The sequence below is a fragment of the Corvus moneduloides genome, chromosome 6, assembly GCF_009650955.1.
Source record: "Corvus moneduloides isolate bCorMon1 chromosome 6, bCorMon1.pri, whole genome shotgun sequence".
NCBI lineage: Eukaryota > Metazoa > Chordata > Aves > Passeriformes > Corvidae > Corvus > Corvus moneduloides.
Window position 1 is genome coordinate 15,866,510 of NC_045481.1, and position 10,494 is coordinate 15,877,003.

Consider the following 10,494-nt stretch of genomic DNA (forward strand, 5'->3'; position numbering starts at 1 on the left):
AGAGTTTCTACTCATGACTGAAATACCAGCAAGAATGTGAATGAAGACAACTCTTACACCTCCTGCCACTTCAGATCCTCCTCTGTTGAGGACCTATTGTCCTCCTGGTTTTAATGCTGAATGCATGGCTGGTAACTTAGATCCATGTTTCCCCAGAGCTCTAGTTTTCATCTTGTCAGATCACACCTTAACAAGTATTCTCTGGTTAAATTCACAGGTAGGCTGTTACCAAGTTATCTGAATGTTGTTATCTGGCTTACAGAAGTTTCCTTACATCTTATCATGGTAATCCTCTTCCAATGGGGAACATACAATGTTTGGAAAGATTATGAAGAGTTCCTGTGTAGGTCAAGGGCTTCAAAATGTTTGCCTACAGATATGAATTATCAATTATCATTGGGCATCCTTAGGACTTAAGCCCAAGCAGGAGACATCCTGCTGCCTATTCAGACGATCCTCATGGCACTAGTACTGGCACAAGTTAATAGAAAATCCATCCTGCCTCACTGCAGATTAAGCAACACATTGGAAATAATAATAATAATAATAATAAGCAAAATGAATTTACAACCTTCAACTTTCACATCATGTGATTCAGCTGCACATAATCATCATTTCAATTAATGTGACTGTATCACCTTCTCAGGCACTAAAAGAAGAAGAGAGATTTTTAAGAGACTGTATTAATTACAAGTTTACACTTGTTTTATTCCACTTGTTTGTTCTTCAAAACATGTTACAAATCCCCTCTGTGGAAAATTCACATATGATTGTGAATGTTCAAAGTATTTGATCATTGCAGACCAAAGTGACATGAAAAATGTTCAAAAGAAACATGAAGGGCCAAACCCAATGCCCTAGATTATCTGTCTTTTACAGAGGGGATACAAACAAAGCATATTTCAATCCAGAAAATATCCAATTGCATCACTGCATCTAACAAGGCCTTCTCTGCATTAGAGTCTGAAAACCTGTTTAGGAAATATACCCACAGCAGAGATGCATAACCAACAAGAGGAATTCAATACACATTTTAACATGTCCTATTCCACTCTAGAGCCATTGCATGATCCATGTTTGACTGAATCGTCTTACAGATGTAAACTAGTTTAGGTAAGTAAATGGTTGGATAGAAGTGCCTTTTATTCAAAATTACTTAGGCAGACTCCTAGGATCACACCTGAACTGTCCACAGCCTGAGAATTTCCAGTTCTTGCAGAGGATGTCATTATTTACCTTGAAGTAAATTCCATGGCAACCCCTTCCCTTATTCATACAAAATCTTTAAAACAGGGATCCTGTATTGATAAAGGGATTGTCTAAGACTGAGGAAAACCAATCCTTTAAGTCCTGTATAGATTTTATATTGATTGTTGAGTTATAGAATCATTCCATAAAAGACATTATGCTTTATGTGTAACCTGGAAAACAGTCATTCCCTCTGAATGCTCTGATAAAATGTAGTAATTCCACCACATTTTCCCCCCTATTTAGTGTCTCCCATGTGGTGTGTAATCTTTGCAGTTGCCTGATCTTCTAGAAGACATAAAGGTTACAGCAACACTATTAAAATTTGTTCCATTTACATTTTCGCAATCACTTACGGTCTCCAAAAAATAATGCTTCCATTTATAAAATTAGAAAAAAGAATAGCAGAAAGTTTGCTGGCTGAGACCCTGAATAAGTAGTGATATCTCTTTCCTTGGTGTTTCTTTAAGATCTGCATTTTTATTCCCATAACTGATGTACTCAGGTTTTCAGGGTGGTGAGGAAGACAGAGGAAGGAAAGAAAACTTGCTGTTTGTTTGACTGACTTATTTATAAAGTGCCTTATGTCTGCTGTATCAACAGTTACTTCTAAGAATCTTGTGACTGCCAGGCTGAGTGGTGAGAATATTTAATTCTGTCACAAGTGGCATACAGCTTCATTAACTACCACTGAAAACTTTACAGGTGTCTTTTCAGTTCACAGGTGCCCTTCCCAGAGTCCAGGCCCTGATCTGATATGTTACACGTGTTGCTGCATAGTTTGACAGGTTCTGGCTGCAATTCTCTGTCTGCGAGCACGAAAAGGGAGAGATTTATATCTAGCTGTAGTCAAAAAATTAGACTCTCTGTACAAAGCCTTCCAATCTCCGTTCATACTCAAATTAGAAGTAATTTTAAGCTATAATTTACAGACATTATTTTTTCCTATTATAGCTCTCATTGTAAGGAAATTTAAATAACAAAGCTAGAAAATATCTGTCCCAATAACTATATCACAGCAAGATTAACTCACTTCCTCATAACTCATTGCAAGAAAACAATTGGGGCTTTGAGTTTGATTTTTTTTTTTTTTTAATTAAAAAAAGAGGCAGGCTCTGCAGCTGACAAAATTATTTTTTTTAAATTACCATTTCCCACTTTGAGCTGAATCACAGGTTCTTCACTGTTCATTGAGGGAAATTTTTAGGTAGAAGAGGCAAAACAGATACATAGTCACATGACTTGTACTAAGTTAATTAATCTCTTCTGTAAGTATACTGAAATAGGGCTTTGGCAGATTCTGTAAAAAACTGTGCTGAAAACCACAGAAATTGCAAAAATTATAGAAACAAAAAATAAAGATGGGTCATGTCATCCTCATCCAGCCTTCTTTTTCATGTGTCATATATTAATATACAACTACATATCTGGTCTAAGGTCTTTGATTCATGCAGTATATTGGAAATGTGCCAAGTATCAAGGATTGCAAAATAAGGTGATGGTCACTGAATGAGTTGCTACTTAAACTTTTATTTCATTCTCAGCATTCAGTATGTGGTCTCATGCCATTCGTCACTTCAATGCACCACTGAATCAACTGGTACGAACTTGCCCCATAAGTTCATACTATTGTCTATGACTTTGCCTGGCTGTGTGTGGGCAGAGAAACCAGGTCCTGCCCAAAAAGCTGCAGTGAAACAGCTCTGTGCTGCCTGCTCACAACCCCACATGGATGTCGCTGTTGTCCCCAGGGACGGTGAGAACCGACATGGATTCAGGTCAGAGAAGTATGGTCGAAGCCGACCTTTAATGCCAAAACCCCATCTTTTTATAGCATGGATGGCAAAAGAGAAATTACATGATTGGCCCATCGGTCAACCACCTACCAAGGTGAGAGGCTAAGAGGTATAAGCACCCATTTCAAAATATTATTCTCAGTAAACCAAAACATTCCAATATGTTCTCACAACAGCCCTGCAGGTGTGAGATAGAGAGTTAGTTTACAGAACTGTCTTCCACTGTTTCTCAGCTAAAGCATGAGAAAGGAAAACTTCACAAAATGCTTCAGCAGCTGGAAAATTCCTCTGCTCCTGCTTTTTAGCCTCCACACATGGACCCTGCGGTAAATGAGGGTACATAGCCTCTTCCTTTAGCTGCCTTGCATGGCCTCACCCACAGTGGCCAGGGGAGCCTACCTTCGAGCTGTCACACACCCACAGCCTCTGAGGCAACTGCTGTTACTATCTTCACATTCCAGCAGGGAATTGAGGTATAGCAAGGAGGAACTTAAGACGAAATCCTCCTCCATGCCTGAACAGAGCAAAGCAGGTTTGGTCTGGTCAAAATGTGCAAACATTGGGGATGGATCGTGTTCAGTGCTAATGAACGTGTAAGAGAATTTTAATCACCAGCCTTCAATACACGTCTGGGGTCTGAAGGTATGTAACTTGTCCAGATGAGACTGACCTCTCACAAACAAGGCAAAAAGTCACAGCTGTGATTTGAACACAATAATTTTCTTGGTTAGCAAAAAAAAAAGCACAAATCTCCCTCTGAAAGTGGCCAACTGCAAGTGGGGAGGGAAGTACAGTTACAGGACAGAAGGTATTTCTCAGCTACACTCTCCCTAGGATTTTGACTCAGGGACTTCCAAAGCCAAAGGTGGTATCTGTACTTAAAAGACCTTCAAAGACTTTTTTTTCTTTTTCTTTTTTTAATAATTATTAGAACTTTTCAAAGCATATAGGTGCAAAACCATCTCAGCTGGAGAATTTGTAAACAGAGGCACAATACAGTTTTCTTCTGCTGGACCCTCCTCCCCCCTCCCCCCCCCTTTTTTTGTTTTCCTTGGTATCACTGAATGATTTATAAACTGAAAATTATCAGAAAGCAGTTCTTCCATAAACATCTAGCATAGAAAAAATTTGGGGTAAACTGACAGGAGTTTGAGGGGGGCTTTTAGAAGAGCTCCGTTTTAACACTAAATGATGGAATTTTTTTACTCTGCCTAGTGGCTGTAACTGTGGGCACATGATTTTACACAAGGTGCAGGGGTGCAATGCAATGGACCCTGGCTAGAACATGCAGCTGAGTCATGGCTGGGGTATTTGAAGTTAGACCACTGCTCATTTATGCCCTGGAAAGGCTGCTCTGTCTCCACTGCTGCATTCTCACTTTTGTGTCAAAATGAAAGACACCAAGTTAGAACATACTTGTATTCCTTCTTCCTCAGTGTAACTCAACTGTATTAGGAACACACACACAGACAGACACATACATTCTGTCAGTTTTTTTGTTGTTATTGTTTGTGTTTTCTTTTGTGACTCCTATTTCCTTATTTTCCTGTAATAAATCACAATGACACTTTTTCTGCAATGTCCTCACTACCTTATTTCCTTCCTCTATATAAAAATGACAAAATTAGCATATTATTCTTCTAGCAGGAAACAAAGCCAGCCCTCCTAGACACTGCCAGAATTATCAAAGTTAGGACATCAAAAGTGTCTAGTGATGTTTAAAAAATAGCAGCTTAAGGAATACCAAGTCCGGAGAGTAAAATGCCATTTAAGGATTCAGGGGGTTATTTGTATTCTGTCATATGCCTTTCCTCATGCATTTTCATGACCTCAAGGCACTCAAAATAATTCTTTAAAAGGGTAGAGTGTAGGGTTTACCTCTAACAAGAAGATGCAATTTGATGCAAAGAATGGAAGACAAAATCATGATGTGAATGCTGTGTGAAAAATCTTCACTGGGCCAGTTTGGCAACTTCTGTCTTAATTGTGAATTACATGGATTGATCCTGTGGTTTCAAATGTATAGATTGCCTGAGCAAGCTTGACTATAAAATGGAGGGAAGTGTATTTTAACCAACAGAGAGAGAAAAGAGCATTCTTCCTGCCAGTGGCAATGGGTGTTTGGAATCTGAGTGCAGATATCCACAGTGATACTGCAAACATATCAAATATTTAGACATTAACTGTGTGCAGGAAAAAAATCATTATCAAGAGGATGCATGCAGTGAGGCTTAGGAAGTATGTCAGTCAGATATGAGGATTCCCACAACTGTCTGCAATGAACTAAACAGACAACAGAACTCATATTCAGAGAATCCTGTTCTGGCTATCCTGTTCATAATTGGCCTTTTTGCCCCCACAGTTTTCAGTGAATATTCTGTAGGTATGAAAATGCTGATGAACTAGATTTGCAACAAATAACACCATTAAGCCTACTGCTGGCCATTACCTTATTTCACAATTTTTAAAATACATTCCCCATTGCATAGTCACACAGGTTAGTTGGAAGCCTCTCCCAGTAAGGATATGTTTGTAGTATTTCAACCTTTAGATTCTTCCCCTTTTTCTCCTCCCTGCTTGTTTTCTCTAGTAGACATTGTCATTCTCTTGAATTTCCTGATCTTAAGGATATTTGAGGATATCACCTCACTCCTACTTTATCCTACACCAGACTTTTGGTTTTTTCCATACAACTCACTTGACTACACTTCTCTACAAAAGCAGGAAAGTGTCATCTGCAGAAGAAATGCACAAGGTTAGAAGTTACTTTCATGTTTTCTGTAGGATGAAAACAGAAACCTAACCTGAGTGCATTTAGCTTTTCTGATGAGCCTTTTCTCAGCTCTCCATGCGAGCTTGTGCTCAAGGAAGCATTTCTTCGTTTGCAATTGACACTGTTGTAGTGTCCACACAGTCTTGCACTTAAACTTTCTGGAATACTTTTTCAGACTTCCCCAGATACAAGTATAAAACTGTTACATGCAGACAGTTCCTAGATGAGGATGTCTCTAAGCTCTGTCTTCAGCATATGTGTCAGTATATGCTCCTATTCCCCTGCTCACAGAGTGAACCTCAGCTTCTCCTTCCCCAGTAGAGTTCTGCCTGGAGAAATGACCTGATAGAAATATTACATTTCCTGGGACATTGTTGTCTTTCCTCAAAAAGCCCATAGGAGAAAGGAACAACAAAAAATACCTAATGTCTTTTGGACTTGAAAGAAACTATGTTTTCTCTGGTGTTGTGTCATAGGTTAGCAAGCATAGTCCCGGAAGGGACGTCCTTGCTAAGGGGTGCTTACAGTTTCCTCTGGGAACTGATAGAACCTATCAGCTGGCCAGTTTGAATATGGACAATTCTCTAAGCCACTTAAAATTGTGATCACCTCTGTGATCCACATTTAAGAATAGGCAAACTCCCCCTCCAAGCTCTCTCTCGTTTCCGGCACTGGGACAGGTGGCTGCGGGCTCCGTGTGGGGGCCAGCGGGCCCGGCCAGGCCCTGCTTGGGCCAGGCCGGGCCGGGCCACGGCCATCCTGAAGCCATGGACCTGTTCCAGCCATGGAACCCCCCCCCACTGCCTTGCCGTGGGCAGCCGGAGCGGCTCGGCTCTCCCCCCTCTCCACTGCGATAAGAAAAATTCAACATTCCAGCTGCAAAGCTGCAAGGCCGAGGTGAGATTAACCCTTTTTACTGCTGTGAAGAGCTGAAAACCTGAGGGAAGAGAGAGAGGAGATGCTTAAAGCTGAAATTCTCTTGTGAAGCTATGATATATCAGAGTATCCTGTTGTAATTTCATGAAGATATGGGGGGTGGAGTGTTCAACTCGTGAGCAAAAGCACCTGCGTTGAGATAGGCAGATGCTGACGCAGCTGTAATTTCATGAGAAGTTTGGACAGGGAGAGATGAACCAGATGAGGACTTTTGCTCCAAACGGGAAAGGAGAAAACCTCAGTCCGTAGAGATGAACCAGATGAGGACTTTTGCTCCAAATGGGAAAGGAGAAAACCTCCGTCCCTAGAGATGCTCCCAGAGATAGTCCTAACGATGAAGATGATGAAGACCCTTTGCTCCCAGGGAAGGAGAAGGGCCTCTGTTTTTGTTTCTGAACGGCTCAACCTTAAAATTGTACCCCAAAAAACTTCAAGAGTGGACCCTCGAAAGCAGTTGTGGGAAAAGCTGCAAGTCGGGGGAAAGGACTCACACGCAGGCAGAGAGACTCCTCTTCCTAAATGGACTGAACAATATTTGGAAGTGGGCGGCTGTCTCGTTGTGATAATGTTTTCATAGCATGAGCAAGAAGAGACTTCTCTTTCTAAATGGACTGAACAAGGTTATTATGGAAGTGGTAAACAGACTGAACATCTTAAGGGTTGTCTTTTCACATTGTCAGTGGGAGAAGGGAGGAAGGTGGGGGGAGGAGGAGAGTTCTGAAGGTGGTATAATTTTTTTTCTTCTTTTAGGTCTGTTAATAAACTTCTTTATATTCTTTCAAGTTTAGTGCCTGTTTTGCATTTCTCCTAATTCTTATCTCACAGCAGATAAACAGTAATGAGTATTTTGGACCAAACCACTACACTAAATTGGTGTTTCCGCCCGGTTAAAACCGAACCCGCGACATGTTGTCTCAAGTCTTTCTTTCTACCGTCCACCTACTTTCAAGAGAAATATAGGAACCCACTATATTGAACAAGCTCAAGTGTACTTAAATCTGTCAGAATAATTGAAGAAGTCATATACAAAGCTGTAAAGATAAGATTGTCCCTCATTCACTTTCAAAATGCATGTGTATATATTCCCCAAGTCATGTAAGTGAACTAAACGTCTGGACCCCTCTTCTTACCAGACTTATTTAACCTCACTTTACATTCATGACGATATGCCTGACATTAACTTTCTTTCTTTCAGAATTAAGGTCACTTCACATACATCTCTTCTGATTTTCTTCCCAAAAGAAAGATGAATAGTGCTTTTTCCTTTAATCATTTGATAGCTAAGATCACCCCATTGCTAATCTATTAATTTTGCTAAAATGACAATCTTCCCTTGTTTCAGATAATTTAATACAGAATTATCATGTCTGATGTTTGCCTTTACAAGGCAGCTAGTCATGCATCAGTGCTAGACTGACTAATCTAATCTCATTGCTAGTGAAGATGTGGAAAGACCAGGCTCAGCATATTGTTTCATTTGTGATAAACCTGTCCCACTCTTTACCTCAAATATTAGCTTTTCCTTCCTAGAATTTCTTATTTTGTTTTGCTATTAGTTATCAAGTTAGTGCAACTACAAAGAACAAGCATGTTAAAATGTTTAAAATAGGCTAAGGAAGCTTAAAAGGTACACATCCTAAATACGCTCGATTCATGATTCCAGTCCATTTTTTTTCCCAGCTAAAAAATGTCCTTGACTCATTAAAAAAAATCTTGATCTATTCAGCTGCTCTTAAAGGAAAGTGTAGGTGCAGTCCAGAAAGGCCTCCTGTACATTTTCTGAAGTATCTGTTCTGCTAGATTAAAAGCAAAATCAACTTTGCAGCCTGAATTTTGTCAGCTGTTAAGTTAGTGGCAAGGAACTACAAATACCTGTGTTAAAACATCTCTAGAGTTGTGCCAAAAATCTGGAAAACCTCTTTTGGGGAAACCTGTGTGTTACACGAACTATTACTGCAATGCCAGCACTACCAGTCCAGCCTGGTGTCAGCAACGTTGGCTGTAGAAGTTACAATCCTCTCAGAGCACTCCTAGCAAAACAGAGTCAGAGCTAAACCACCCACCCTTACCATATGGCAGCCTTATGTTTTGTAGGAAGCTATTAAGAAAGAACCTACATTATCTGCAGTTTTGAAGCTTCACATTTGGGTCTTTTTTTGTTCTCATTTAGTAAACACTTTCAGAATTTGGTAGCATCTTAGATACCATTTGTAGCGTGTGGCTTTGGTGGGTTGGTGGAACTGCCTTCCACAGAGTTAAAGTTTTGTTATGAGACATATGGATGGTGGTTACTTTTGCTTTTTAGCACTGTCAGAGCCAGAGCAAATTGTTTCATAGCATCATAGAATGGTTCACACTGGAAGGGACCAAAGATCATCTTGTTCCAGTCCGCCTGCCATGCTAGACCAGGTTGTTCGAAGTCCCATCCAACCTGGTCTTGAACATTTCCAGGGATCCACAGCTTCTCTGGACAACCTGCTCCAGGGCCTCCCTACCCCTCACAGGAAAGCATCTCTTCCTAATACCTAATCTGAACCTGCCCTCTTTTCAGTTTAAAGCCTATCACTACATGTACTTGTAAAAATCTGTCTCCCTGCTCTCTTGTAGCCCCATTTAAGTACTGGAAGGCTGCTATAAGGTCTCCAAAGAGGCTTCTCTTCTGCAGGCTGAATAATATTTCATTTCATTTCATTTCATTTCATTTCATTTCATTTCATTTCATTTCATTTCAAAAATCCATCATGGTTTTACCTACTTATGTGCTCTTCTCTTTTAAAAAAGTTATGTACATTTGTTTACATTGTCATAGTCCATTTCTTCTCTTCCATGATAGCAGCAGCCACAAGGATCATGCTGGATTCCTGCTGCAGGTGATGTAGCTGCTTCTGTTTGAGCCCCACAGCTGTACCTTAGCAATCTCTGCTTACTTCAGCCCTTATACCCTGCAACACCATTCATATGTTTCCCTTAGATAAACTTCCCGCTCAATTCAGGAAGGCTTCCTAAATTTCTAACACAATCAAAGAAATAATCAAATTCAGTAGTAAAAATCTGTGTATTACTTGAGTGTCTTTAGTACCTGTCTGATACATTTCGACAGAGATGTAGCATTCTTGTAGCGGTCTTCCCCATCGATCTCACAAGAAGGAACATCCTGTTGATATTTATTAATGCAGAAGTTATAGATTTTGGCAATGATAGTATTAGACTTCTCAAAAGTGACAGCTGACACAAGGTGTACTTGCCTCATGTAGCCTGGCTATGAGAAACACCTTTGGACTTGGATGATGGGTCAGCAGTGCTTTTAAGCAATATTCGATATCTTTTAGGGCTGCAGGATAATAAAACACACGCATAACTCACTTGGCTACTAAACTGGAATTAAATGAGGCGAAAAGAAGATTCCCAGCTTGTTTTTCTTGCTGGATAATCAGCATGGTGATCTTTGTCAGTTCAAAAAGGTAATTCCTGAAGTGACCCGAATTCGAACAGCTTGACTGTGTCAGGAGGCATGGCAGGTCACTGGGCACGCCAGCTCCAGAAAAGTAATGATCATTAACCTGTAATGACCTTTTACATTTATAATCATAAGCAAAGCTGAGTCGGTGCAGACAATGCAAATGGCAGAGTCAGAACAAAACTATGACTTTCTGCAGACATTCAAAAACGGTCACAAAATGCAAAGTTAGTTGTTGGGGGTTTTGTACTGATATGCAAGTGTTTTTTATAGTATGCAATGAG